Source organism: Canis lupus, chromosome 18 (assembly GCF_048164855.1).
Source record: "Canis lupus baileyi chromosome 18, mCanLup2.hap1, whole genome shotgun sequence".
Classification (NCBI taxonomy): domain Eukaryota; kingdom Metazoa; phylum Chordata; class Mammalia; order Carnivora; family Canidae; genus Canis; species Canis lupus.
In genome coordinates, this window is record NC_132855.1 from 40060060 (window position 1) to 40087971 (window position 27912).

Genomic DNA, 27912 nt, shown 5'->3' on the forward strand with positions numbered 1-27912 from the left:
GGGATTTATTCTGGCTAGTATTTCAGGTCAACAAAGCTTGTTGAGCATCTACCATGTGTCAGGCTCTCTGCTGAAAGATTCAAGGATGTCTTGGGGAGCCTGGATTCTAGAAGGGGAAAAGGCATGCACATAAGTAGTATAACTCAAGATAAAAAATTTTTTAAAGAGCATACCTTTGGTTCAAAGGAAGGCAAGATCACACACATCCCTGAGGAGAGAAGGCTAGAGAATGATGTAACTATTGTTGGAAAATAAAAAGCATCTTCCACACACTCAGTGTGTACTTCATTTAATCCTCATTCTCTCAATAGCTGCAATCTTTACAATAACTTTGCAAGCCAGGTATCATTATCCACATTTTACAGATGAAGAAACTGAGGCTCCCATAGCTTCAGTGAGATATCTGGCTTCTTCTTTCGTCTTACACTGCCTCTTAGATGTTGTACTCTTATATCGTACAAGACCAAACAAAGAAATGAGCTCAGATTACAGCAGGAAAGACTTCAATAGAAAAAAAGAATGTCTATCGACATTCTGGGTAGGATACTTCTTTGTCACAGGAGCTGTCCTGTGCATTGTAGGATGTTCAGCCACAGTTCTAACCACCCTCTCTCCCCAGTTGTAATAACAAAAATGTCTCTAGAGATTGCCAAATGTCCCTAGGGTAGATAATCACCCCGACTGAGAACCACTGATGTAAAAACACAGCAGAGGCACATCTGGGTGGTGCGGTTGGTTGAGGGCCCAACTCTTGGTTTCACTCAGGTTGCAATCTCAGGGTCCTGAGATCCAACCACGCCTTGGGCTCTGTGCTCAGCATGGGGTCTGCTTGAGACTCTCTCTCCCTCTTCCCCTCCCACTTGTGCTCGCTCTCTCTCTAAAATAAATAAATCTTAAAAAATCTTTTAAAAAGTGAAAACACACTAGAGTTAATCTCTTCTATAAATCACTAAATAGAGGAAAGACAGCAATCCACTGAGTCACCTGTCTGCGGGCAAGAAATAGGACCAACAGCTCTGCAGGTCCTTCAGTCCTGCCAACTTGGAGTCTAAGCCGCACAGACACAAGGCCGTGGATCCGACTTCGGGCCACTGTTCATAGTGACCTATAACCGACAACACCTGTCCTAGATAAATGCATGCTCTGACAACTGGCATTGCATGTCCCTGGTGCCCATCAAGGTTTTCTAAAGACCATGCAGGAATGAGAAGAACTAATCACATTTTTATTTCCAGATCTGAAGCTTCTGTCTATATTCTTTCCAAAACTGACCTTCCAGAGAATTTGCCTGTGGTTTAGAAACATGCAGAGCCTCCTTTCCCACCTCCGTTTTTATAAAAGCTTTTTCTTCCCCATTACCAGATGAAAAAAAAAAAAAAAAGCCCAAAATCTTACTGTGACACTTGGTGCCCCAAATCTGCTTGCGACACTTGACCACAAGGTATAAAAATACCCTTTTGTTGAAGAGCTTCCTCAGGTACTTTTTATATAGAGGTTGGCATAGTATTTAGATTTTAATTGGATTCAAAGAATGACATCATCGTTTTATTTTTAAATAGCCAAGTTTACCATATTCTGGAAATCACATTCATTGTGATTCTTTAAATTTACGATGAAAACTACCAGATGCCAACATAAAATGTGTGTAAGAGAGCAGCAGAATTTAAAAAAATTCTTTAGAGGTTATAAGAGAAAAACACATTGAAGCATAATAAAGGACACGGGTGTCTGTTCCCAAGGCAGATCTGTTGATCAAGTGCAATCATTCTCCACAGTGCCAGAGACTCATTACTTTTATTATAAACAATGCCCTTGACTCTAACATAAATTTCTGCTTTGTGTGTTTGCCACACTGGTGGCATTAGCTGGTTTGTGCCCCAAAATGAAAGCAATGGGTCATTTTCTAAGAGTATAGCAACAATATGGTGAACATAGAAATGTTAGGAATTAAGTAATATTTTGGAAGCAAGAGCAGCTGCTTGTGAGGATCTCAGGATAGATATGAACCGAAAACTAAAGGACACATAAGCTGTCTGCTTAGCAGAGGTCCTCCTAAGATTTAGTACCAAGTTAGTGTTCCAGATCATGGCACAATCACTATATCAGGTAAGCCCCAGAACACTGAACAGCTTCGAATTCAGCTCTGAAATAAATTCATCTTTGCAATGAATAAAGTCTTGGCTAAACCTACTCCTGCAAAGTCAACTTCTGGGCTTAGTTGTGAACTGCTATGCATTTAGTGTTCAACAAGATACCCAGTGACACTTGAGAATCAAATGTAGGATGCTTCAGCACACCTCAAGGGAAAGCAGGGTTTGCTTACCCTCCACCACGCTGATAGATGTCCAATTTTCTTGTTCTCCTTTGAAAATAAATTTAGGCTTTTCCTATCAGCATGTGAGCAAGTTCTTGAGGGACTCTCTGTCCTGCCACAATGAAAAGTTACAGTATAACAGTACTTTCTGGTATCCCACACAGAAAAACAATGAGCTATGATAAAAAAAAAAAAACAACAACAACAACAACAAAAAACAATGAGCTATGATGGGAACATTATAAACAAACTTTGGAATCTGGCCAACCTGCATTTGAAATCTAGCTTTCCCACTAAACTGGCTTCAGGTGGCCTTGACCAAGTGACTTCATGTTTCCAAGCATCAGATTCCTTGTTTGTCAAATGAAGATAAAAATGTCAGCCTTACAGGAATGATCTGATGAACCTGAATATAAGCAGGGTAAATACCCAACGAATGGCAGCAATGCTAGGGCTGCCTACCATTCCTGGAGACCTTACTTGGTTGCAGCGTGCATTAGCCTAAGTTGCACCTGCATTGGAGCACCCCTAGCATTCCTCAGTAGTGAAATGCCAACAATCCTCTGATAGCTACGAACGCTTTTTCTTGGCTGATGCTCACAGGATAGTTTTGCCCTGTTTTCAACACATTTCAGCACAAGTGGCCTCAGTTCTTAGCCTCCTTCACACTGCATGTGAACCAGTAGCTCCTAATCTCTTTTTAGTTACAAATACTCCTCCTCCTCCCCGCCCAGAAAGCTGCATTTATGTACATGTGCATTAAATTCTGCATCAAGAATATCAGGGTCAATGACCACCTGAACACCATCATGCCCCTGCCATCCACAATGCGAGTGATTCCTATTTAAGAAGCCTCCTCTGAACAAAGAATCAGGAGATGCTTTGTGAACACCGGGGTACTTCAGGGTTTGCACCTGGACCGTGGTATTTATGTTACAGTGCAAGTTTCAGTCTCACATTCTGGTGCTAAGCTTCCTGTAGAGAGGAAGCAAAGAAAATCAGTTCAGGATATCTATGAAAAGTTCCTAGTCAGGAATAGTTTTTATATGGGCAAAGGTTTATACATTAAAAATAAAATATTAAATGAGATAAGACAAGATTAATATTCGGTATATGGAAATTAGTCAATATAATTGTTCTTAGCGTGGAAGAGTAGATTCAGATGGCCCAGGGTTCAAATCCTGACTATAATTTAGTAGCTGAGCAATTTTCAAAAAGTTACTTAATACTCTTGTGTCCCAGCAGCCCTGGTAGCTCGGCGGTTTAGCACTGCTTCAGCCCAGGGCCCGATCCTGGACCCCCAGGATCGAGTCCCATGTCAGGCTCCTTGCATGGAGCCTGCTTCTCCCTCTGCCTGTGTCTCTGCCTCTCTCTCTCTCTCTGTCTCTCATGAATAAATAAAATCTTTAAAAAATACCTTTCTGTCTTAGTTTCCTCATCTCTCAAGTGGGATTAAAAATAATATATAACTCATAAGATTTTTTGTGAGGATTAAGTAAGTTAATACATGGAGAAGTAATTTAAAATCCAATGTCAAATGCTCAACACACTTTAGGAAATGTATTGGTAATGTAATAAATTCAGTAAATGTACTGGACACGGGTAAATTGTTCAACGTATTATCAACCTGTGTTTTACATGGTAGAGCAAAGCACAGACAGAACAAAATGATGAAGGAATATACCTACTCATGTGAGGCTAAATGACAGAAAGAAACAGGGTGATGGGGAAGAATGATAGCCCTTTTAGGTAACTAACTTTGAATGAAGCCTCTGCACAGTCTGTGTTGAGAGACATAGTTTGAAGACTTGCTGTGTATTTTACAAGACCGGACAGAAGAGCACCCTGGATGGATCCCTATGAATTACTTGACTCAGTGCTGGAGTCAAGCAAAAGGCTTATTTTTATTAAACATAGACTTGAGAATAAGTGTTTGGGGAAGTAGAAAGGCTGGGGAGAAAGTTAATAGAGCCCCCTCTTAGACATAAAGCATGATGACAAAAATGCTGTGTGACTTCCTCTTATCATCTCATAAGTTTGTCAGAAACTAGGAACCAGAAACTACAATACCACTGTAACTGCCCCCACTTTCCTGTGGGTTGAGTTTATTTTCTCTGCCCATATCCAAAACAGTGGTTATACCTAATAATGTTAGACCTCAAACACCAAAGAGCTTGAGGACACATTTCAGTAGAATAACTTTCAGGCGCTGTGCAGCAGAGACTGCAGCATCGAGTCCCGAGGAAAGAGGAAGCAGGTGCATGGGTGCCTGAGGCCCAAGACAAGGAAGAAAAAAAAGAGAGACACAGGAGATGTTCTGGACCAAAAGATGCTCTTTTCCAAACTGGAAAGAGCCTGCACTGGACACCCAAACATATTGTCCTAACTTCCTAAAGATGGTGCTACAAGATTTTTCAGAAAAAAAAAAAAATGGCTCTTGGAGCACTGAATCCTCAGAACCTAGAAATGTTGGCACGTTTGGTTCCTATGAAGAGAACGTTTGATGACTGCATGGTAGGAGTGTCTGAGTATATTTTATTGATAAACATGGTCAAAAGAGCACAGTTCGGGCCCTTGTTTCTCACACCAAAACTTTTGGAGAAAACTTGACATTTTAAATAATCAGAGGAAGTGTTAATCACACTCCCACTAGCACCCTCAGGATGCAGCTAGCACTGAATTATCCATTTTGGATTTACTAACACTGATTGTCTTTCACTACAATTTTCACAGTGAAAATATGTACAGAGGCTTTCATCTGTGCTAAGATGAGCCATATGACGTCTCCTGCAGTTACTGGTGTCTTCCTGTCAGCTATGCTTCCTGTTAATCTGGAATATTTGGAAGCAATTTTTCCCAAGCCTGAACTGCTGTAAGTCTACAGAGTGCACACTCGGAAGGCGTTCCAGGCAGGAAAATGGCTGGCTCCTCGTTCTTGCCCCTTACCTAGATGTGCAGAGGCCAGAACACAGGACAGATTCCATCTTCTGCATTCTGTGGAGTCTCCCATTTCCTAAGTAATTTCCTGTCCTGATGCTGGGTTTCTGTTCGACCTTATTAGCGAGATACCAAGTCATGAGACTCCCGCACACTCAGTTCCCATCCGTGCTGCCAGGCTCTGAGCCCTCACGATGACGACGCACGGATTTCTGCGGCCCGAGCGGTTCCGGAGTGGGAGTGGGGGAAGGAGCCCACGCGGCTGGGAACCTGTTTACCACACCACATCCCCCAACCACACTTTTTCGCAGCAGCGGGAGAAACTGGCATCTTCTTGCGTGAGTGTTTCATTAATGCCCTGCTGGAAGTACATCCGCTCCCTCCACTTGGCGGGTAGCGACAGCATCTCAGAGCTTTGCAGAAGCTGAAAATGTCATCAAACGGCATCCTGTCCCTTTCGCTCCGCGGCTCCCCCTCCCCCGGGGGCCGTCAGCTGGTGGCCCAGGGGGTGCGCATCTCCCCGCCGCCAGCCTTCTGCTGCTGCCCCGGACCGCGCCGAGGCGCGGCGCAGCGGGACGCCCCTCCCGGCCCACGAGGTGGGCGACGAGGTGATGACACCACGACCCCTCCTCCTCTGCCCTGCGCCCCCGGGCTCCGCCGCGGAAGCTGCAGCCGGGGGCTGCCGCGGGGGGACTCCGACCGCCTTAGGGCGCAGGGCGCAGGGCGCACGCCCGAGCCTGGGGAGGGGGCCGAGCACCCCTGCTGCGCGGCTGCGGCGCGGGCGCCCCGGGGGCGCGGAGGTCGAGGGGCGCGGAGGAGCGGCCCGCAGAGCGCGACCCCCCCCCCCCCGCCCCGGTTACCTGGGCGCGCTGGGCGGCGGCGGAGCGCGGCGGCTGCAGCCGGGGTCTGCGGGGCCGAGGCTCGAGCGGCTCCGAGGGCGGCGGGCCGGGCGCGCGCAGGATGTGCTGTCTCACGCTGCGCCCGGCGCTCGGCTCGCGCTCCGCGGGGACCCGGCCCCGCCTCTCCCCGCCAGCCTGACACTGACAGCTCCCTGCGAGCCCCGGGCTGCGGGCTGGCCCCGCCCCCGGCCCACGCCCTCCACGCCCCGCGCGCCTCCCGCGGGGGGGGCCTCGGCTCGCGGCTCCACGGGGCTCGCCAGGAGGGGGTGGCGCCGGCCCGACGGCTGGGGGCTGCGGGGGACCGGGCGCGGGTGTCAGTCGGTCTGCCTCGGTGCGGGACTCGCCTAAGTTGCTGCAAACAGAAGAGCTGCAGTGTTTGGGGAGCTGCTGCTGACATTCCGACACCGACACCGACACCGAGCAACTTTCACTCCCAGACAACTACTTTAAGGTCAGTGTAAGTAAGTAGAGAAAGCTCAGATCTCTCTGCTACACACAAAGACATAGGTCTGATTTGTTCCTGTTCCTACCTCCCCCCCCCCCGAGGAAAAAGATTCTATATCTATATCTATCTATAGATAAGAATCCCAGCTTTTAAAAATCTGGGTGACCATTCTTGAACTCCCCCAAAGCTTACTGTAACAGCTAAGTTTAGAGACCCAGAAATGGAGCTTGGGATTCTAATCAACGCAGGATTGGCATCATTTTGTTCGTTTTTCATTGTGCTTTTAGAGTATCTGTGGGATCACCGTCCACATTAGCATGGAAGTTACTGGAGGGCAATTTACTATCTAATTCACTGCCATATCCCCAATACCTACAATAGTGTTTTTTTTTTTAAGATTTTATTCATTTATTCATGACAATGAGAGAGAGAGAGAGAGAGAGAGAGAGAGGAAGAAGCAGGCTCCATGCAGGGAGCCCAACGTGAGACTCCATCCCGGGTCTCCAGGATCACTCCCGGGGCCAAAGGCGGCCCTAAACCCCTGGGCTACCGGGGCAGCCCCTTACAATACTGTTTGATGCATAATAGATGTTCAGTGACTATTTACGAATTTATTTAATCGACTACTACAGTAATTTCAAAATAAAAATAGTAACTTCAGAATAAAAATAGATGTGATTGTAAATATAATGTCATACTTTTCTATAAAATGGTCACCCTTTTTCCAATTTTTCCAATTTTGCCTTCCTGGCAAACTATTGTGACCATATTATAGCTAAAAATGAGACAAGTGACATGTTTTTAGATGAAGGAATTCAAGATATTTCAGAGAAAAAAATTATGAAACAAATACTTGCCACTGCTATGTATTGGATATTTAATAGATGTCAAACTCTACATACATTTTTCATTAGCATTGTGTAGTAGGTAAAATGTCATACCTATAGTTAAAGGAATAGGTCTCAAAGAAGTTAACTAGCTTGCCCAAGTTCCCCAGGTACTGAGTGATCCAGCTGGAATTGGAAGCCCTGTCCACCTGACTTCACTGCTTATACATTACCAACTAGTATTACTATCTCCCCAATATGGGAGTTGTTGTGTGCCCACTACCTGCAAAGCATTGTGCTAGGAGCTTAAGATGGTAGAAAAAACGAGGAGAACATTATCTCTTTTCACAAAGAGTTAAAATTCAATTGAAGGTAAAAGGGGGGGTTAACATATAATTAAAGGCAAACAATAAGAAAATGGCCAAAGCGATGCAGTATGCTAAGAGAGTTCTGATAAGAGCTCATCTGGTTAGGATGGGGGAGATGGTGGGAGATAAGTAACATTATAAATATGGATGATATTTGAAATGGATGGATAGGGCTTTTAACAGTAGAAATGAAGAGGGAGATATATTTTCAGGCATGAACAAAGCTCCAGAGAAGAGAAAGCACATGTACTCAGCAAACGTTGACTGATCCAACTTTTTGGAATCTGGCAGATTCATGGGGAAGCAGACTGAGACTTAAGGAAGGCTGAAAAGGAGATAGTGGAGTACCACCAACACAGATGTTTGAGCAGGAAATGACACTTGGGAAGAGTCATCTGGGAGTTTCTATGAATAGGGGATTGGAACAAGCAAAGGCTAATTCAAAATTCATTACAAGAATCTAGGCCAAGATTAAGAAGGCCTGAATTTGTCAAGTTGTATTCATCATGAATGGCTTATAATATATCCCCAGCACAATTTTTTTAAAAGGTAGTTATAATTATTTTCATTATAATGTGTCAAGGCATAGTATAGATATTGGGCATAAGACTGGAAATAAATAAGAAATGAGTGATCTCTATATTCCAGAAATGCAAAATCTAATGACACGACTGGTTTTAATAGTAAACAGACTAAAAGAAGTAGAAAAATCAAAGACATTTGCCATGAGAGATCAAGAAGGGGAAAATGCATTACAATTGGGGATCCTTGTAATCTGCGAAGGCTTGTTGAAAAGGTCTAGGTGTATATGTATAATTTTTTTAAATCTTTATTTATTTTTTAAATGAGAACGGCTTTATTTTTTTATTTTTTTATATTTTATTTATTTATTCATGAGAGAGAAGGGAGAGAGAGGCAGAGACACAGGAAGAGGGAGAAGCAAGCCCTATGCAGTGAGCCTGACATGGTACTCGATCCCGGGTCTCCAGGATCAGGCCCTGGGCCGAAGGCAGCACTAAACCGCTGAACCACCCGGGCTGCTCATGTATATGTATAATTAAATACAAATTTTGACAATGTGCATTTGAAGACGGGGTTAGACAGCAGGCATAGACCTTACTTTTAGTGATAGATTTTTTTTAGGGCATTCTGGGTAAATAAAAAATTTGTGCAGAAAGTACAGTGTTTCCCTATACCTTGTACAAATTATAAACTACTCATCGCAAATATGCCTGTTTTACCTCTTAATCAAGTTAATGCTCTAAAATTTGAAAGAATGGCTCCAAGAAAGAGTTAAATGGCTATTGCAAAACATGCTGAGCAAATTTCTACTTGCTAGTCTTTAAGAGGTTGCTCTAGAGCCCTCCAGAGAGACAGTGGTGTGGCCCAATTCCCCTACTCTGGAATCAGGCTGTGTGTGAACTTAAGTCTGCTGCATACTGGTTTTGTATATTTGCACACATTACTAGACTCCTCTGAGACTCAACTCTCCTAGAAGTCAGAAGGCGATAATAATGATACTTGTCACCTGTGATATTTCAATGAGTTAATCCATGTGAAGCACTTGGCACAGCCCCTAGCATATCATTGGAAACATTCAATAAATGTTAGTTCCAGTTTGCTATTATTGAATTTGGTCTGCATGAAAAGACCTAGAGCTTTGTACTCTCTAAATTCAGTGTCCAATCTGTGACATAACCAGACTTCAGGGACTACTCAGACATTGGGGCACTACCAGCCTTCAAGACAGAGACTCTTCTTCTGCCTTTATGCACCTGTCGTTCATCAGTGCTAGATACAAATGTGGCCCGATAGTTGGCTCCCTTGTCTAACTTACTTTCCTAGAGCCCCATCTCACCCTGGTTCTTTTGTTTTTTAAGATTTTTAATTTATTTGTTCATGAGAGAGAGAGAGAAAGAGAGAGGCAGAGATACAAAGGAAGAGGGAGAAGTAGGCTCCTCACAAGGAGCCCGATGTGGGACTCCATCCCAGATCTCTGGATCACAACCCGAGCTAAAGGCAGAGACGCTCAACTGCTGAGCCACCCAGGCTTCCCCCTCACCCTAGTTCTAACAACATTCTTATATATCAGGTCTCATCTGCCTGAGAATCTTCTCTGAACGTTATTCTGGAGTCCATCATGTCTTAGTTGAAAGAAAGAAAATTGAAGATTAACCTCAGTGGTCCAAGGACTCTAAGATCATAAAAAAGAAATGTGAGTCATCGATTCAGCTGATTTTGAAATTGTAAGGTAACCAAAGGGGGGCGGGGAATGCTTGAAAATATTCTCCAGTTAATGCTCTACATTGTGCTCACAATAAAAACCTGTAAAGAAAATAATTTAAAACCACTGCCAAATGTCACATATGGTTTTGTATGGGATATATATCAGATGAGCTATGTTTTATGTATTTTTCTATTATATGACTAGAGTTGGTCAGTTTGTGCCAAATAAAAACAGTAAAAGATGTCCAGAAGCAGATGCATTATTAGTATTTGAAGATTTATTAGAAATCGAAGAATGACTTATGAAGAAATCAATGATTCCAGTGTCTAAAGCAACTCCTGCTTTTTGTCTTCGGGACACTTCATTATAAGATGTTGCCTATGTTTTTATATAATAGGAATGAAGAATTTACAGTAAGTACTCATAAAATATGCTTTTGGAAAAATGAATTCAGAGATATCTGTTGTATACTTTTAGATTTTTCGAAATTCTTTTTGGGTAACTTCCAAATGCAACTTCACTTATACTGTTATTACCTGTATTTGTCATGTAATTGTGCTATAATCACTATATTTCCACCCCCTTCACTTTTGCCTTCTTGTGTCTTTCCCTCTCCCTCCTCCTTACATTTCCTTCCATCAGCTCTTCTTTAAAAGATACTGCTAAGCCAAAATATTATGATTTAACAATCCATTAAAAAAAAAATGCATGGGTGGGCAGCCGGGTGGCTCAGTGGTTTAGCGCCACCTTCAGCCCAGGGTGTGATCCTGGAGACTGGGATCAAGTCCCAAGTCGGGCTCCCTGTATGGAGCCTGCTTCTCCCTCTGCCTGTGTCTCTGCTTCTCTCTCTCTCTCTCACATAAATAAACAAACAAACAAACAAACAAACAAACAATGCATGGGGATTTACCCCAAAGATACAGATGCAGTGAAACGCCAGGACACCTGCACCCCAATGTTAATAGCAGCAATGTCCACAATAGCCAAACTGTGGAAGGAGCCTCAGTGTCCATGGAAAGATGAATGGATAAAGAAGATGTGGTCTATGTATACAATGGAATATTACTCAGCCATTAGAAACGACAAATACCCACCATTTGCCCCGACGTGGATGGAACTGGAGGGTATTATGCTGAGTAAAATAAGTCAATCAGGGAAGGACAAACATTATATGATCTCATTCACTTGGGGAATATAAAAAATAGTGAAAGGGAATAGAGGGGAAAGGAGAGAAAATGAGTGAAAATATCAGTGAGGGTGACAAAACATGAGAGACCTAACTCTGGGAAACGAGCAAGGGGTGGTGGAAAGGGAGGTGGGAGAGGGGTTGGGGTGACAGGGTGACTGGGTGACAGGCACTGATGGGGGCACTTGGTGGGATGAGCACTGGGTGTTATACATATGTTGGCAAATTGAACTCCAATAAAAAAATAAATCAAAAAATGCAACTGTGAAAGTATCTATATAGCAAAAATAAAAATCTTTAGATCTTAAAAACATCATTTTAAGCACTTAAATTTATGGGTACAACTCCAGTGACTATAAAACATACATTATTTATGTTGCTTTAAATTCACTTTCCATCAGTGTCTAAATATAAATCTTTATTTTTACCAGCTGTGAAATCAATGTATATTTCTTTGTGTTCTGCCTCCTTACTTGTTTATTCAACTATATACAATAAACCTACCTTCCCAAAAGAAAGGAACCACACTTTGGGTAAATTATTGTTCTAGATTATTTTCTAGAAACAGTATTTTATGGTTCTTGTAACCACTCCTCAGAAAGCTTGTTCCTAAATCCTAATAGCTCCATCTGCCATAGCTCTCCTAACACTTTCAAAAAGTTCTGTATTTATTTTTAAGTAAGTAAATATATATTTATTGGCCCTGTTTGTGTGCTTTAACCAGCAAATCTGAGTATTTTTCTTTATGGTGCTTCATTATTAATTATTTCTCATATGCTAACTCAATATCATTTGACTATTTGAAAAATGAAACCTAAATTGTATATTTTAGAAAACAAATTTTTTTAAAGCTGTCTTTTTTAAAAAATATTTTTATTTTTACTTATTAATGAGAGACACAGAGAGAGAGAGAAAGAGAGAATGCAGCAGAGACACAGGCAGAGGAAGCAGGCTCCATGCAGGGAGCCTGGCTTGGGACTCGATTCCGGGTCTCCAGGATCAGGCCCTGGACTGAAGGTGGCGCTAAACCGCTGAGCCACCCGGGCTGCCCTAGAAAACAAATTTTATATATTATTGTTTCTCACTTCTTTTTTTCTTCTACTTAATTATAGAGTAATACTTTAAGAAGAATTATAAAACTGTATAAAATAACACAACTTTCTAGTACTACAGGAATGTATAAATCAGAGATATTACATTGAGGTCAAGAATACAGGCTCTCGAGTCCAGCATACCTGGATTAACTGGTTCCTGTGATTCACTAGCTGTGTGATTCTGCACAAATTGCTTAAACTACTCTAGCTTCAATATATCTTCATCTGTAAAATGGACATAATAGTGCCCATGCCCATCTCTTAGGACTGTAATAAGGACTAAATGAGATAATACTTGTAAAGAACTTGGTATAGTGATTGGCACCAAGTCAATACTAAATGAATGTTAAACATTGTTATGATGTGGATATGCACAGCAAAAAGACTGAAACGTTGTGTGAAATGTTCATGCTGGCCATTTTGAGTGATTTGACCATGGATTTTTTGTCTTTTGAGTACACTTATTTTCTAACTGCTCTCTGATGAATACCCATTATGTGTTCCAACAAGCTTGTTAGATATGAGGGATATTCCAGTAAGAGCACTGAGTCACTTAAAAACAATGTATTGTAAGCTTCTTCCTTTTGAAACCCCCTAACCATACACTCAATCTTATCACTTGGCACTGGTTATGATATACATTGTAGACATCAGAAACAAGAAGCTGTAGATGGATAAAGTGCTGAACCTCCTTGCTAAAAGAGGAGTCAGTATAAGGATGAGAGTCAGGATAAATGAAGATGATTGTGCCCTCTCACTTCTTGGATAAATACCAAGTATCATGCTCTTTTCTCCCTGCACACCACTTCCAGCACATACCACTTAGGTAGTTATTGTGCCACTCTGGTTCCATTGAGATGCAATGAGCCATGAAGGAATCCCTCCCCAGGGATCTTATAATGATATGCTACAGTGCTCTCTGGAATTGGAAATATATACTGCCTCTGTCTATCCTCCAGGGAAGTGCCCTTCACATGAGCCAGTGATGAATGGATAGAGCTATGGGGCCAGCAGTGCCCGAGTGACCTCCAGGTCCTGGTTCTCCGCATTTGCTAAGTATTCAAGTGAAATACCTTGCGGAGGATATGTTGGATGAGGCCATCGAGAGGGCATGACCACCTACCTGTTGACCAGCAAACTGGACCTAGCAATCAGAGACTCCTCATGCCACCCCTCAACCCCATCCTGGGAATGTAGTTCTACCACTGTTCTTACAGTGGGAACCATTTTCAAGGACACAGCCTGAGAGAGGAATGTGTTATTAGACTATCTAGATATGCGACTGAAGCCCATTAAGACCTCTATATACACTTTTAAGATTCTGGCAGGTGGGCATGGAGATCTACTCGCCTTGTGGCTGCTCCAAACAAGTGTCCAGTGTAAGTCCCTTAACGTAGAAAAACTGCCACCTATTTGTTCTTATTTTTGGTCTCTTCTTGCCTTATGTGTACAGGGGATAGTTTGCAAACCAGCAGGGTAATATAATTCACATTATTGACCAGGTGATTTCTAAAAATATGGCCTATCAAATATAAGTTTAATTCATTTATGGGAAGACAGTGAAAGAAAGAGATCATCATTCCCTTTAGGTTTTTATCAGGAAAGCAGGCAGCCCTGGTGGCTCAGTGGTTTAGTGCCTGCCTTCAGCCCAGGGTGTGATCCTGGGGTCCTGGGATCGAGTCCCACGTCGGGTTCCCTGCATGGAGCCTGCTTCTCCCTCTGCCTGTGTCTCTGCCTCTCTCTCTGTGTCTCTCATGAATAAATAAAATCTTAAAAAAAAAAGTTTTTTATCAGGAAAGCCAATTAGCATGTGAGAAAGCCTTCAAGGCTTTGAATGCTCGCCTATAAGAACAAGATCTTAAGATTTACTTGGACCAATTTTTTGCCTCTTGCATTTGTTTACCATATTTTGACATATTTCCAAATTGACATTGTAGATTGAACTTTTTATTATTTGCAAATATATGTATTTAAATTTTGAATACTGATCTGGAGCTGACAAAGGATGAATCATGAATATTTTTAAAAGTTAGCTGTATGTCCATTTGTTCTTAAGCCTTCAGGTAATTTTTTGCTTTGCTTTTCTCACTGTGTATGAAGTGATTTATTTATTTATTTTTAAAGATCTTATTTATTTCTTCATGAGAGACACAGAAATAGAGACAAACATACAGGCAAAGGGAGAAGCAGCCTCCCTGCGGGGAGCACGATGCAGGACTTGGTCCAGGACCCCAGGATCACAACCTGAGCCAAAGGCAGATGCTCAACCACTGAGCCGCCCAGGCGCCCCCCTATCAATTTCTAAGATTGCTTTGAATGGCCATTTTTATGGTCTGACACTACTGCACAAGGCGAAGACTATCTGTAGCTGGGAACAGTGCCTATACAGGGAAAATTAGTTTTCTTTTTTTAAAAGATTTTATTTATGTATTCATGAGAGACACAGGGAGAGAGGCAGAGACATAGGCAGAGGGAGAAGCAGGCTTCCAGTGGGGAGCCCAATGCAGGACTTGGTCCCGGGACCCCAGGATCATGCCCTGAGCCGAAGGCAGGTGCTCAACCACTGAGCCACCCAGGAGTCCCTGTATGAAGTGATTTAATGACAGTAGTGAATAAGGGCCACCTGGGTGGCTCAGTCAGTTGAGCACCCTACTCTTGGCTCCAGCTCATGTCATACCTCCGGGTTGTGGGATCAAGCCCTGGGCTGGGCTCTGGGTTCTGGGCTCTGAGTTCAATAGAGTCTGAGATTTTCTCTCTCCTCCCATTGCCACTCCTCTCTCTTGCACACACTCTCTAAATAAATACATTTTTTAAAAATTTTAAAAATAACAGTGAATACGAATAAACTTTTTTCAGTCTTTTTAAAGTTCAATTTAATTTTTCATCTTTTGTTAGTAAATTATATTTAACAGTTTCTTTTTCACATATCTTTCCTTATTTGGGTTTTAGGTTATGGGCTAAAAGTAATAAAAGATAAAATATAAGCTGTCTGGAGCTACTGTATATCTTTCATTACTCTGACATACTTCATATTACATCATCATTTTTAAGTCAAGCTTTTTCCCTCCCTAAAGACTCATGTTGATGGAAATAAGTTGCCAAATTGCTGAATTGTTCAAGTAGTTTTTTAACATTCCAACTTGTCAAATGTAAATAAGGTTATACAAGGTCATGTTAAATGGAATGATGAACCACTATGAAGAGTCTGAAAAAAAAATTTTTTAGCAATAAAAGTTACAAATGTGTATTTGAGAAAATCATTTTGAAACATTTCAGGGCAACAGATTAATAAAAATCCATGTTTTGTTCAACAAATAAGAATATATTTCCTGTTTCATTTCTATGGTGGAGTGGAGGGAAAGGAAGAGAGAAAGACCTAAAGTTCCAGAGAAGCAGAAATAAAACAAAAGAAAAAAATCAGAGACAGGGCATCAGTAAACTTTGAGACTAAGCCTAACACAAAGTGAAGTATTCCTGTTATTATCTCAAAGAATTTTGTTCCTTGAATCAATTTTAATTGACTTACTAACAGTTTAAAAATGTTTCCCTCTCTTCTTGGAAGCATATGGTTTACTTTTATTTTCAACCACTAAGGTTTATTGTTTAAGGATATCCTATGGAATTTTGAGAATTTTATGTATGCATGAAGGGCGAACTTAAGGGTTGACACATTCACTCAACACCTAAAACATATCGTATTCATGAATTTACTAGATACATAGCCTCGGTGGCTCTTTGCATTTTATGCTCTTTAGATTACCTTTTGCATGTGTGTGAAATGGCCACCTAATTCCGCAGTGCCTAAAGTCAGAATCGGAATATATTTTTCGAGCCATTTTCTCCAAATAAGATACAAATTTTTGTCATACAAATATTTTATCAGGTATAATTTATGTATGAACATTGTTCAAGGCAGGAAAAATAGGAGAAATCAGTATTTTAACGACCATTCACAGTTTGCCAACCATTCCTTAAGCCTTCGGATAGCCTGTAAATGAGGATGATAGATTGGCAGGACAAGAGAGCAAGGGGGGCCTTTTTTAAATTATTGCTTATAACATCATTGTCAAGGCAATATCAGTGTACTTTATGCTTAATGGATATGATCCATCCACATTTATACCTCAAGTGTTGGAGAAATGAGAGGGTTTTGAAAGAAGAAAAGCATAGGGTTTGGCTTTCACGAATGACAATTTTGCCACTCTTGTCGAAGTATGCTCTTCTATTATAACAACTGATACCCATCAAATAATTTTCAAACACCTGCTAATGTGCTGAGCACCAGAAATGCAGCTTCCTACTATGTGCAAGGCTCTTCCCCATCTTCTATATCATTATCATCATCCTGATGGGTGACACACAGCAAAGTAGAGACTCAGGGAGGTTAGTAACTTGCTCAAGCTGTCACAGTTTATAAAGAGTAAAGCCAGGCTCTTACAGTAGGATGGTTGATGCCGGAACCCAAGTGCTTCACTTGCTATACAAACACTGTGTATCTTCCTTTGGGATTTCATTTAGTCTACTATGACCAGCTTTGCATAGACTTCTCAGAATTAAAATTTGGGCTAGGATGCCTAAGTCAGATAACATTTACTTGACCTTGGGCAAGTTACTTAACTTCTCTGCTTTGGATTCTTCATTTGTAAAATGAGGATGTTAATTAACACCTACTTGTTGGAGGAGGTCATTGAAAGGAAAGACTGCCAGTTGACCTTCAAGCTTACTGAGAGGAAATGACTGCCAGTTGACCCTCAAGCTGGACCCAGGCAATAGGAGGCCTCTCACCCCGTCCCCTGTCCTTGGAATGTACATTCTGTCTTCTGTTCTCAACCAGAGCTGTTTCAGGGACATAGCAATAAGAAAGCAATGTGTTGTTGAGCCCTTCTGGATGGTATACATGACCAAACCCAGTAAAGGCTTCCATAAAAACTTTTCAGATTCTGGCAGGTGGGTGTGGAGATAAACTTGTCTTGTGGCTGCTCCAGATGAATTTTGTGCATAAGTTCCCTTGCTTTTTAAACCTGTCACCTATGCATCTGGAGTGGCCTGCCTGTCTCTTTGGTCTTTCCCTACCCTCTAGATATGAGTTTCAGAAGTCACCCAGGAAGCTTCCAAGTTTGGGAACCAATACCACCCTCACTGGATTGCCCTGAGAATTAAATGAGTCAGCATAGATAAAACATTAGAAAAATGTCACATACATAGAACTATTATTAAATCTTGTGAACTATTTATTATTTAGCATTGTATTCTTGTTGATTTTTAGTTTTCCAGGAGTATTTTGTTTTTGCATTTGCTTTTGTTTTAAGGTGAGGACGAGCAGAGGGAAAAGGAGAGAGAGAGAGAGAGAGAGAATCAAGCAGGCTCCGCACTGGGTGCCCAGCTTGATCTCATGACCCTGAGATCAAGACCTGAGCTGATCAAGAGTTGTACGCTTAACTGACTGAGCCACCCAGGTGCCCTTGTTTTGTTTTTGTTGTTTTTAAAGATTCTATTTATTTTAAAGAGAGAGTACAAATTGGGGGAAAGGGAAGGGAAGGAGAGAGAGAGAATCCCAAGCAGACCCTATGCTGAGTGCCAAGCCCAACATGGATCCCAGGACCTTGAACCAAAATCAAGATTAGGCTGTGGCTAGGTTTCCTTCTACCCCTGTAGGGAGCTGTCCTTTGTCCTTTGCTTCAGAACCTGAACCATTCACTCCGTCTCCAACAACGCCCCACCTTTTTCTTGGTGCTTCTCTGTATCACATTAATTAGGTCCAACAAGCTTATATTTTACCAGCTCAAAATTTAAATCTGTGCAAGAGGCCTGGCCTCCTCCCCTTGGTGGGGTGGTAGTTATACCATCCCTATGTAAGGTTGAGGATTCTTGGCCCCCATGTCACTCTCATCTTGCTGCTTTTAACCATCTTCTAACTTCTCACACAAAAATGAAAAGATTTCTTTCTTGGCTTTACTAGAAGTATGTCGATTTGGTCAAGGATATTAGTGTCCCCTGCTCCCTATCAGCTTCCTCAGAGGTAGGAGGTTTCCACCTGACAGACAGTGTTTCAGTCTATATTTGGTAACATGGATTCTCATCTGTTTCCTATCAGGGCTCCCTTCGAGTGTCAGGTATCCTATCTGAGATCATGGTACTCTCCTTGGGTGACTAGGCCATTGTTTTCAGAGTTACATAGTTCTACAGCAGCAGACAGCCTCTAAGCCTCTCAGATTTTTATTTTATTTTAGTTGTGTATGGGAATCAAATTATTATTTTATTTCCTTGTCATAAACAGAGTTTGAAGGAAAGCTGGCACAACTGTAGGGAACTGACAATAAAGTGATAAGTAAGATACACAGCTTCTTAGTGGCATTGTGTTTGTGAACCAGGGAAATATGAGTTTGTCCTCTTTCTGGATGGAGAGAGTAGATTTGAGACTCTTTTTGGATGATGGAGTTTGGCCTGAGATTTTTGGGTAACCCAAAAATTAGAAGATAGTTTAAAGTATTTCACTCCTTCTAAATGTACCATGATTTGTTTTGTGGCCCAGCATATGGTCTAGCTCTGCAAATTCCACCTGCACTTGAAAATAATGCATATTTTGCATTAAGAATAAGAGTGGTAACTTCTAAGCTTTTTACACATCACAGTTGAAACCAGAAGTCTCAAGAAGTTAAACTAAAAACCTGTAAAGTAAACCCAAAGAAGCACAGGAAGGAAATAATAAAAATAGGAGAAGAAATCAATGAAGTTTCACACCTCCAATAGCAAAAATCAACAAAAGAAAAAGTTGATTTGTTGAAAATTGATATCTAACAAGACTAATCAGGAAAAGAGAGAATGCACAAATATAAAAATATCAGGGCTGAGAAGGGTAAATCTCACCAGAGATCTTCCAGGCATTAAAAGTAAATAAAAATATATTAAGATATTATAAAATAAGATATTTTATGCCAATAAATATGAAAATGTAGATGATACGGTTATATTTCTACAAAACAACACTTGTTAAAATCTACAGAAAGGGGTACCTGGGTGGCCTAATCAGTTAAGCATCTGATTCTTGGTTTTGGCTTAAGTCATGATCTCAGGGTGCTGAGATCAAGCCCTACTTTGGCTCCATGCTGAGTGTGGAGTCTGCTTGGGAGTCTTTCCCTCTCCCTCTGCCTCTCCCCACTGCCCTCTTGCTCTCTCTCTCAAATAAATAAATCTTTTAAAAAGTCTACAGAAAAATAGCTATTGAAATGGACCAATAATTGTCAAATATTCATAATTTCTATAGTGTAGATTAGCAACAAAGAAACTAAATCATTAATATAAAATCTTCCATAAAGAAAACTTCGGGTTCTTATAGATACACAATCTTTATTTTTTTTAAGTAAGAAATAACTCCAAACTTTTCCAGTAAAGTACAATTATTAGAGGATGAATGCATGTGGGATATTGAGCAGCCAATGAGGTGATAGAGAACAGACATTTGCCAACAGTCTTTGCCCAGCAGATACAGCCCACTTATATTGTAAAACAAAACAAAACAAAAAAACAAAAACAAAACCTAGAACAACTCAGAGCACATGAGTCCTTGTAAGAGGCAAAGATTTTTTCTCACCATGTAAACTAAAGTGTACCAAATGCTTCCTTCCTTACCTGGGATTTTGAATGTGAAGGAAGAAATACAAAGATGCAGAGAAAATTAGAGATAATTCATGGTTGTAGAGTCAATATGGTGGCCCAGACACCACAGTGATCCTAATAGACTGGTCCTGTGGTACAACTGTGGAGATATGATCTGTTTCCCAGTCGAGCAGGAATGCTGCCCATTAATCTGAGCCAAAGCTATTCATTTTCTTGTCAGATCTGTGAGCTACCTAATAACGTCATAATGAATTATTTTTCTGTTTAATTTAGCCAAAGTTCAGAGGTACACTTACATGCATTTTCTTGGTACTGTGATGTGCTATTGCTGAGCAAGTACCAGTTTCTTCCACAGCCCACTTATGCAGCATGACAGTATATTCCAGAAACCCTCATTATTTAGGATTAGTTTCGGCCATTCCCAGAATACGGTTCTGGCCTTTAGAGAATATTTATCCTTTCTCCCCTTGAAGACTCCACTACTTCCTGTCATTTTGAATCTTTCCACTGAGCTCTTTGCCAGACTTCCACTCTCATTTGGATGCCTTGTGAAAGTTTTAGGTTACTTAATTTATGACTGCACATAGATAGCACAGTCTTCAGGATGCATGTCCTTTGCATCCCAAATGGCAATAGAGATAGTATCAGAGATTTGAACGTGGTGATGTAACAGAGCATCTACATTTCTGTTTCTCTTAGCCTTGACCAATCACAAAAACAAAAAGTGAAGTTTCTAGTGCGCTATCTACTGCTACCTATTCATGCCCAGCTAGGCACTGGTAAGGACATTACTGGCAGTTTGATAGAGGTCTATACTATGAAGGGTATTGCAATTCATATAAATCTTAAAATTTAACTGTCATATCCTTCCTTATATCAAAGAATCTTAATTTATGACTGAAGTAGCAGACTGAATCAACCTAGCTAATTCTATGGGTTTCTTTCCTAGGGGGAATACTCCTGATACAATGTCACTTTCAAGCCTTCCAACTTGTCATTCATGTGAAAAATTATTAAGAGTTGAGAAAATTCAATATACCACACAAATGTTCAGCATGGCTGCTCCTAGGTTTCTTCCCACCTCTCCTATTAGGATCCAGACTCTGAATGCTTTAAATTCAGCACCATTCTCTGGCTCTGGGCTCATCCCCTGTTGAGAAACAATGTGTTCCTCACACGTCACAATGTTGCCGCAGTGCCAAACTTTACCAAGGTCAGTTCCAACCCTGCCTCCCTCAGTAGTCTACTTACTCAAGACTCCTCCAGAGTCCTTCTGAGGACATCAGAACTTTCATATATTTCATATTCCTTTCTGCTGATGAGAGGTGAATGGGCCTTGGAAATATCCTGAGTCATCCCCTTAAAACTGGAGAAATTCTACCAGACATGATATCTCCTTTCTCCTCCTTCTCTGCATTCGTGAGTATCTGACAATAAGCCCTTATAAAAGCACAGATCCTAGCCCGACAGTCTATGATAGTCTGAATTTAAAGTACAATTTTCAGTTAAATCTTTATTTAGTTCACAGTTCCTACCAAATCCTAATTTATGCAGAGTTCATGCATACTGTGATGATTAACTACATCCATCCCAGGATTCCAAGATGTGAGTTTTCTATCTTAAATTAAGACTTTTTATTTTTTTATTTTATTTTTTTAAGATTTTATTTTATTTATTTATTCATGAGAGCCACAGAGAGAGAGAAGGAGAGACATAGGCAGAGAGAGAAGCAGGCTCCATGTAGGGAGCTGGATGTGGGACTTGATCTTGGATCCCGGGATCATGCCCTGAGCCAAAGGCAGATGCTCAACTGTTGGGTCACTTAGGAATCCGAAGATATGATCTCTTAAATAATTGATTTCAGCATGATTTTTCTAAAACATATTCCCTGTTATTGTCCCATTCTGTGAATTCATATACCTTTTCTCCTAAAGTATAGGTTTGCCTTTAATAATTCCCTATATTCTTTGGGCTCTGAAGAATTAACAGGAGCAAAGCTATCTAAACTAATGTCTGAAAGTCCTCCTGAGTTCCCCTGCTTCTAGCTACCTTCTATACAACTATTAGCATTAGTACACAGAACATGTTCTGAGATTATGGCTAATAACCAGAAGAGGCTAACTCAACATCACTTGTCTTAGTCACTTTCTGTCTACCAGAAAGCAGAACCTGGGGAAAAGCTTTTGTATGCCAATACCTAATTGAAGTATGACCAGTGGGCAAAAATGAGAGGCAATGGTAGTGAAACAGGAAAAAAAAAAAAAAAAAAAAGGAAAAAATGCACTGTTGAGTTAGTTACCTCTATGTGTCACTGGTTGCTCAATCCCATAGGATTACTTGAAATACTAAATAGTAAATTTATTTTAATATAATTTAAATCCAAACTGTTAAGTTATTAGAGAACATGTTCCCTGACCACAATGATATTAAATTAAAAATCAGTAATAAAAACTGGAAACAGCCCAGTTACCCTTCAGTGGGTGAAACAAACTGTGGCACACCCATTCCATGGAGTACTACTTAGCAATGAAAATAAACTATTGACAGACACACCAACTTGGATGAATCTCTGGATAATTTATGCTAAGTGAGAAAAGCAATCCCAAATTTTACATACTGAAAGTGATTCCATTTAGATGATACTCTAGAAATGACAGAGTTATAGAAGTGGAGAACAGATTAGTATTGCCAAGGGATAAGGAGCCTAAGGCAGTGGGAGGAAAATGAGTGTGGCCATAAAAGGCAACATGAGTGATCCTGGTGGTGACGGAAGTGTTCTGCAACTTGATTGTATCAATGTCAATATTTCGGCTATTTTACAAGATATTGCCATCGAGGGGTAAAGTGTACATGGGATCTTTCTGTATGTCTTACAACTATCATGTGAATCTACAATCTCAAAATAAAAATAAGCCCTCTCCACAATTCATTAGATTATCATTATTTCACTATCACTTGGATGCTAAAACCAAGGTACAACCCCACAATCTTAAGTTCCACCTGTGTCTCATCCATTAAACTATAGATGACAACCTTGGTAATTGAAATGCTACTGCATGCCAGAAGTTTTCGCCATGCCATAAGACTCTAGGAATGGGGGTTGTTATGACCATCTGACTTGTGAGTGAACCAGTTTCAGAATCCCATCCTGAGGGTCGGCTTTCAAGGGCCACTGGTAATACTGCAGATTGGTTCTCCACTAGGCAAAGTCTGAGACAAATGTTAAATGCCAGTACTTTATTGGGAAGGGTGATCCAGGAAGGAGAGGTGAGAGAGAGTGAGATCAAAACATGTAAGAATCAAGAGCTAATACAAAGATGAGTTCTAAGATGGCCACCCCTGTGAATGACTGGTTATGTGCTAGTAAGAGTTCTACAGATATTCCCCAAGCTATCCACCCCCTGGCTATTCAACCAAACACTGATCTAAATACTATAGTGAAAGAACTTTGCAGATGTAATTCAGTTGATCTTAAAATAGGAAGATTGTTTTGGATTATCCAGGTGGGCATAATCTAATAACATGTGTCTTCTTAGAGGCAGATAACTTTTCATGGCTGGAAACTGGAGAGATGAAGTCATTAAAGATATGGCAAAAGGGGAGGTCAGAAAGCTTCTAAATGTGAGAAGGGTTCCACATGCTATTACTGAGATGTAAGGACTGGAGAGGGGACCTACAAGCTAAGGGCATCCTCTAGGTGACAGCCAGCAAGGAAATGGGAACCTTGGACCTGTAATCACAAATCAAACAGATTCTTCCAACACCCCAAGTGAGCTTGCATTCAGATTCTCCCCAGAGCATCTGGAGAGGAGTCCTGACCCTCAGACACTTTGATTTTGGTCTTGTGTAACTAAGAGCAGAGAAGCCCATCAAGCCAACCTGAACTTGTGACCTACAGAACTTGAGATAACAAATTCATGTTGTTTTAAGTTTGTGGTGATTTGCTGAAACAGCAATAGAAAATGAGAACAATTTGCTGCCTAACAAGCAACTCAGGACTGTGTGTCTAAAGTAAGAAACAGGGTGAGGGGATAGGGTAACTGGGTGATGGGCATTAATGAGGGCACATGATGAGATGAGCACTAGGTGTTATACTATATGTTGGCAAATTGAATTTAAATAAAATTAAAAAAAATAAAGTAAGAAATATTTACTCATTGATTCCCATCTCATTTTAGGGAAGGTTACTCCACAGGGTGATAATTGCTCTCTACTTCTGAGTCATACACATGTGAAGGTCCTGTAGTTTCCTACCAGTTTCCCACAGCATAAGACCAATAAAAAAGCCCCGGGACAGGAAATGATTAGGTGTGAGGGGCAGGCCTGAGGTAAGGTTTTGCAGGCAACACACATAAGAGGTAGCCAGCGTCAGATTTGTTCTCCTGTTTACTCCATAAAAGTACAGACTGAACGGGAGAGAGAAGAGCAGCTTTCTTTTTCTGGATCCCAGATCTGTAATGCATCCTGCTGTGACTCTTCCAAATTTGCACAAAGGCACCATGTGTGCTGGCAGCAGTCTCGTGGCATAAGGGAGATTGTTGAGGTCAAGAAGGCAGGAGTTCAAGGTGCTTGGGGGGGGGGCGGTCATTGTTATGAACTGAATGCTTGTCTCTGAAATTCATATGTCGAAATCTTATTCTCTGTTGCGATGCTATTAGAAAGTGGGACCTTTGGGAAGACGTTAGGTCCTGAGGGTAAAGCCCTCACAGGTGGAATTAGTGCTCTTTAAAAGAGACCTCAGAGAGCTCTCTCATTCCTTCTGCCACAAGAGACATGACAAGAAGGTTGTCTGTGAACAAAGAAACTGACTCTTACTAGACACCAAATTTGCTAGCGTCTTGACCCCTGGGCTTCCCAGCCTTTAGAACTGTGAGAAATAAATCTTTGTTATGTAACCACCCTGGCTAGGGTATATTTATTACAGTAGCCCAAACAGACCAAGACTGTCATGGAAATAGATACCAGAGTAATTAAGGTTGATAATTTGACATGGCTGAGGAGAAACCTGAACCAAATAGTGACACCTGAGCCAGTGACGCCATTTGAGTAGAAGATAAGGATAATGATAGGAAGGTGGTGTCCCTGTGGAGAAGTGTCTGGCATTTTCCACCAGCTCCATGTCTTTTTATGGATGAGTTGTGAGCCTGGGCAGGCATTTTGTGAGCCCTCTGAGGCATTTTGTTTCTTGTTTTTCTGTTTTGAATCCCAGGATGCTACCCCCAAAATCCCAAAGGAGAGGTTCTTAATTGTCGCTCTTCTTTGACACAACCAAAACACATCTATGTCCAGATCATGGCTGGGTCCAGAGAACTGGCAAGGCCCAGCCTACAGACACATAATCTTCAGAAGTAGGTTGCTCTCTCCTGTGTGGTGGTAGGGGCTACTCCACAGCTTCCCTCCTCCATCCCTCCCCACGGCTCCAACCACCAAGCATTTCAGACCCCCTCTGCCTTCTACAACTTGTTTTTCTGAATCTACCACTTGCTGGTGGGATAATCTTGGGCCAATCATCTGATGAACTTTTCTTACTTCTGTTTCTTCATGTGAAAAATGGTAATAACAAAAAAAACATGACTTATAAGGCTGTGCTTTGGCTTAAATGGGTTAATATAAGTGTTGAAAACAGTGCCAGACCTAGTGTAAGTGATTACAATTAATAGTAGTAGTGGTGATGGTATCGATATTATTATTAAATAGCAAAATGTCCAAATCAACCTAAAATGTAAAGAATTGATTAAATGAATTAATAGACCCATGAAATGGAACACCATACACTTGTTTAAAAATGCAAAGTCCTATAAGACCTATTATCTGGAGAAATTGCACAACAGATTGTCTAATATTTGTATAAAACAATACAGCAAAGGAATATATACTTAGATTTGCGTGCATATGCATAAAATTGCTCCGGAAAGATACACAAGAAGCTAATAATAGTAGCTTTTCTATTTGAGGCATAAAAACTTGGCAGATGGGTGATGGTAGTGGAAGGGAGATTTTTTTCACTGCTCATTTTTATACCTTTCAATTTAAGAGCCATGCAAATGTATTATCAATTCAAAAATACAGGAAATACCTTAAAAATGAAAACATAAAAGAAGGATTCTAATTAATTCACTAGAGCTGGGGAACCCTCAGAGTCATACTGAAATCTAGCTTGCATGAAGGGCATGACCAGTCTTTTTTCTTCTCTGAGGATTTCTGATAAATTGCCAATACTGAGAGATGAGTTCTGAGACCTATCTCATGGCAAGGGTGGCATCTGCAGGACAAACTGAGAATTTATCGATTTATCTCTGCTGAGCAGAAGAGTGCTACGGTCAGGCATGGTTTCAGGTGGAACTGCTAGAAAAAGAAGTTCACAGAAGCACTGATGCAAAGACAGCAAACAAAGGCATTTTTTCATATAGGGCATCCAGGAAAAGCGCTTCTATGTCTTTTGCATTTAATAGCCTCGAAGACATGGCTCCTTCTGGTGTAAAATATGGAGAATGAAGCCTATATTTTCAGAGTTGTATGGATTTGAAATAAGGTATGTGATGCTCACTGTCTAGCTCCTGGCACATTCTAGGAGTTCAGTAACTAGTAGCTATTAATATTATTAGTAGCCATTGTCAACTTGCTGCAAATCAGCCCCTTTGCCACCTTCCAAAAATGGCCAATCACACCAAGAGTGACATAATTTCTGAGATTATCCTGAAGAATCACAAAGCAGAGTCACCTGAGCAGTAATAAAGTGCCATCCAGGACCTTTCTCCCTTGTAGCAGGTGCTTTCTGGGATTCTTGAGTCCTTGCTCCAAGATTTCCCCTGATGCAGAAACTCCCTGCCTGTGTCTCCTTCTCTCACTTCTGACTTGTGCAGAGCAACTATCTCTCCCACTACACTTCTGTCAAATTAAAAAAAAAATTTGGACTTATGTAAGTAGAGACTTTATGCAAAAAGACCATTCTAGTAGGAAGAAGGAGACTTCCTAAAAGGGAGGACAAAGCTCCCCACCATAAGATCTATAAGCCTGTCAACGGCCAGACAGAAGGACTTTGGTTTTATGAGGAGAAGAAAACAAGGCTGGAAACAACTGGAAATGGAGGAATGGGATGAGCAGGTGGCATGATCAGATGGTAGAACAGGAAATGTTGTTGAGGAGGAGTTGCTCCAATGCTTGCTTAACCTCAAGGGCCAAAGTTCAGGGCTCTGGCAGAGGGAGACAAGCCAGACTAAAGTTTGGTCAAGGTAGGGAGGTGGGCATTTTTTCAATTTGGCCAACAGGAACAAGCAATTCAGCTCACCTCTTATGACAAAGGATGAGAATTTGGAGGGTCTGTATCTAGCTTTGTCTTAAGTAAACAAGGAGCTCATCCCCAAATCTTAATTTATGGTATGCGGGAAGGGTGGTTCTTTGCAGTACACATTTTCCGAACACAAGAGGCTGAGAGGATTTCTTAACCACTGCAGTTTCCCAGGAGCGCAGGACTCAGGTAGAGGGGAACACTGTCATTTCCAAACTACAACATCACATCTCACCTCTATTGCTGGATCCTTGGGGCCATTTGCTCAGCATTCTCCGCCTCTATTTCTTCACCTTTATGTATTTTTGAGGAAAAAGAATTACTAAATTATAAATTACAATACACATAGTAATATATAGTATTACATGTTATCACATATAATATATAATTATATATAAAATATACTTTATTATATCCACTTACATTTATAGATGTATAATTATATAAACATATTTATTTTTATTTTATTTTATTATCAAATATATCATTGTAGGGGTACCTAAGTGGTTCAGTTGGTTAAGTATCTGCCTTTGGCTCAGGTTGTGATCCTGGAGTCCTGTGATTGAGCCCCGCATCTGGCTCCCTGTTGATCCCGAGACTCCAGGTTCATGCCCTGAGCCAAAGGCAGACGCTTAACTGCAGAGCCATTCAGGTGTCACTAGAATATATATTTTATATGTATTATTATACATAGTAATTATAATATACTA

General features: G+C 41.0%; 1 protein-coding gene and 1 long non-coding RNA gene across 12 annotated transcripts in view; one reads left to right on the forward strand and one right to left on the reverse strand.

Annotated features, from left to right (window-relative positions):
• Positions 1-27912, reverse strand: part of DYNC1I1 (dynein cytoplasmic 1 intermediate chain 1) — a 438187-nt gene that overhangs the window by 304566 nt on the left and 105709 nt on the right. For 4 of the 11 annotated variants that reach the window (XM_072784079.1, XM_072784074.1, XM_072784077.1 and 1 more), the window contains exon 1: positions 6112-6268. The exons of 3 other annotated variants lie outside the window; for them this stretch is intronic. The gene's annotated coding sequence lies outside the window, so the exon portion shown is untranslated. Of the gene's footprint in view, positions 1-6111; positions 6269-27912 lie in introns of those variants that run through there. 4 more of the 11 variants (XM_072784083.1, XM_072784081.1, XM_072784082.1 and 1 more) reach the window with 1 other exon arrangement.
• LOC140609017 (uncharacterized) overlaps positions 6369-27912 on the forward strand; it is a 55483-nt gene continuing 33939 nt past the window's right edge. The window contains exons 1-2 of the long non-coding RNA XR_012011021.1: positions 6369-6601; positions 9883-10005. This is a non-coding gene — a long non-coding RNA (uncharacterized lncRNA). The remainder of the gene's footprint in view (positions 6602-9882; positions 10006-27912) is intronic.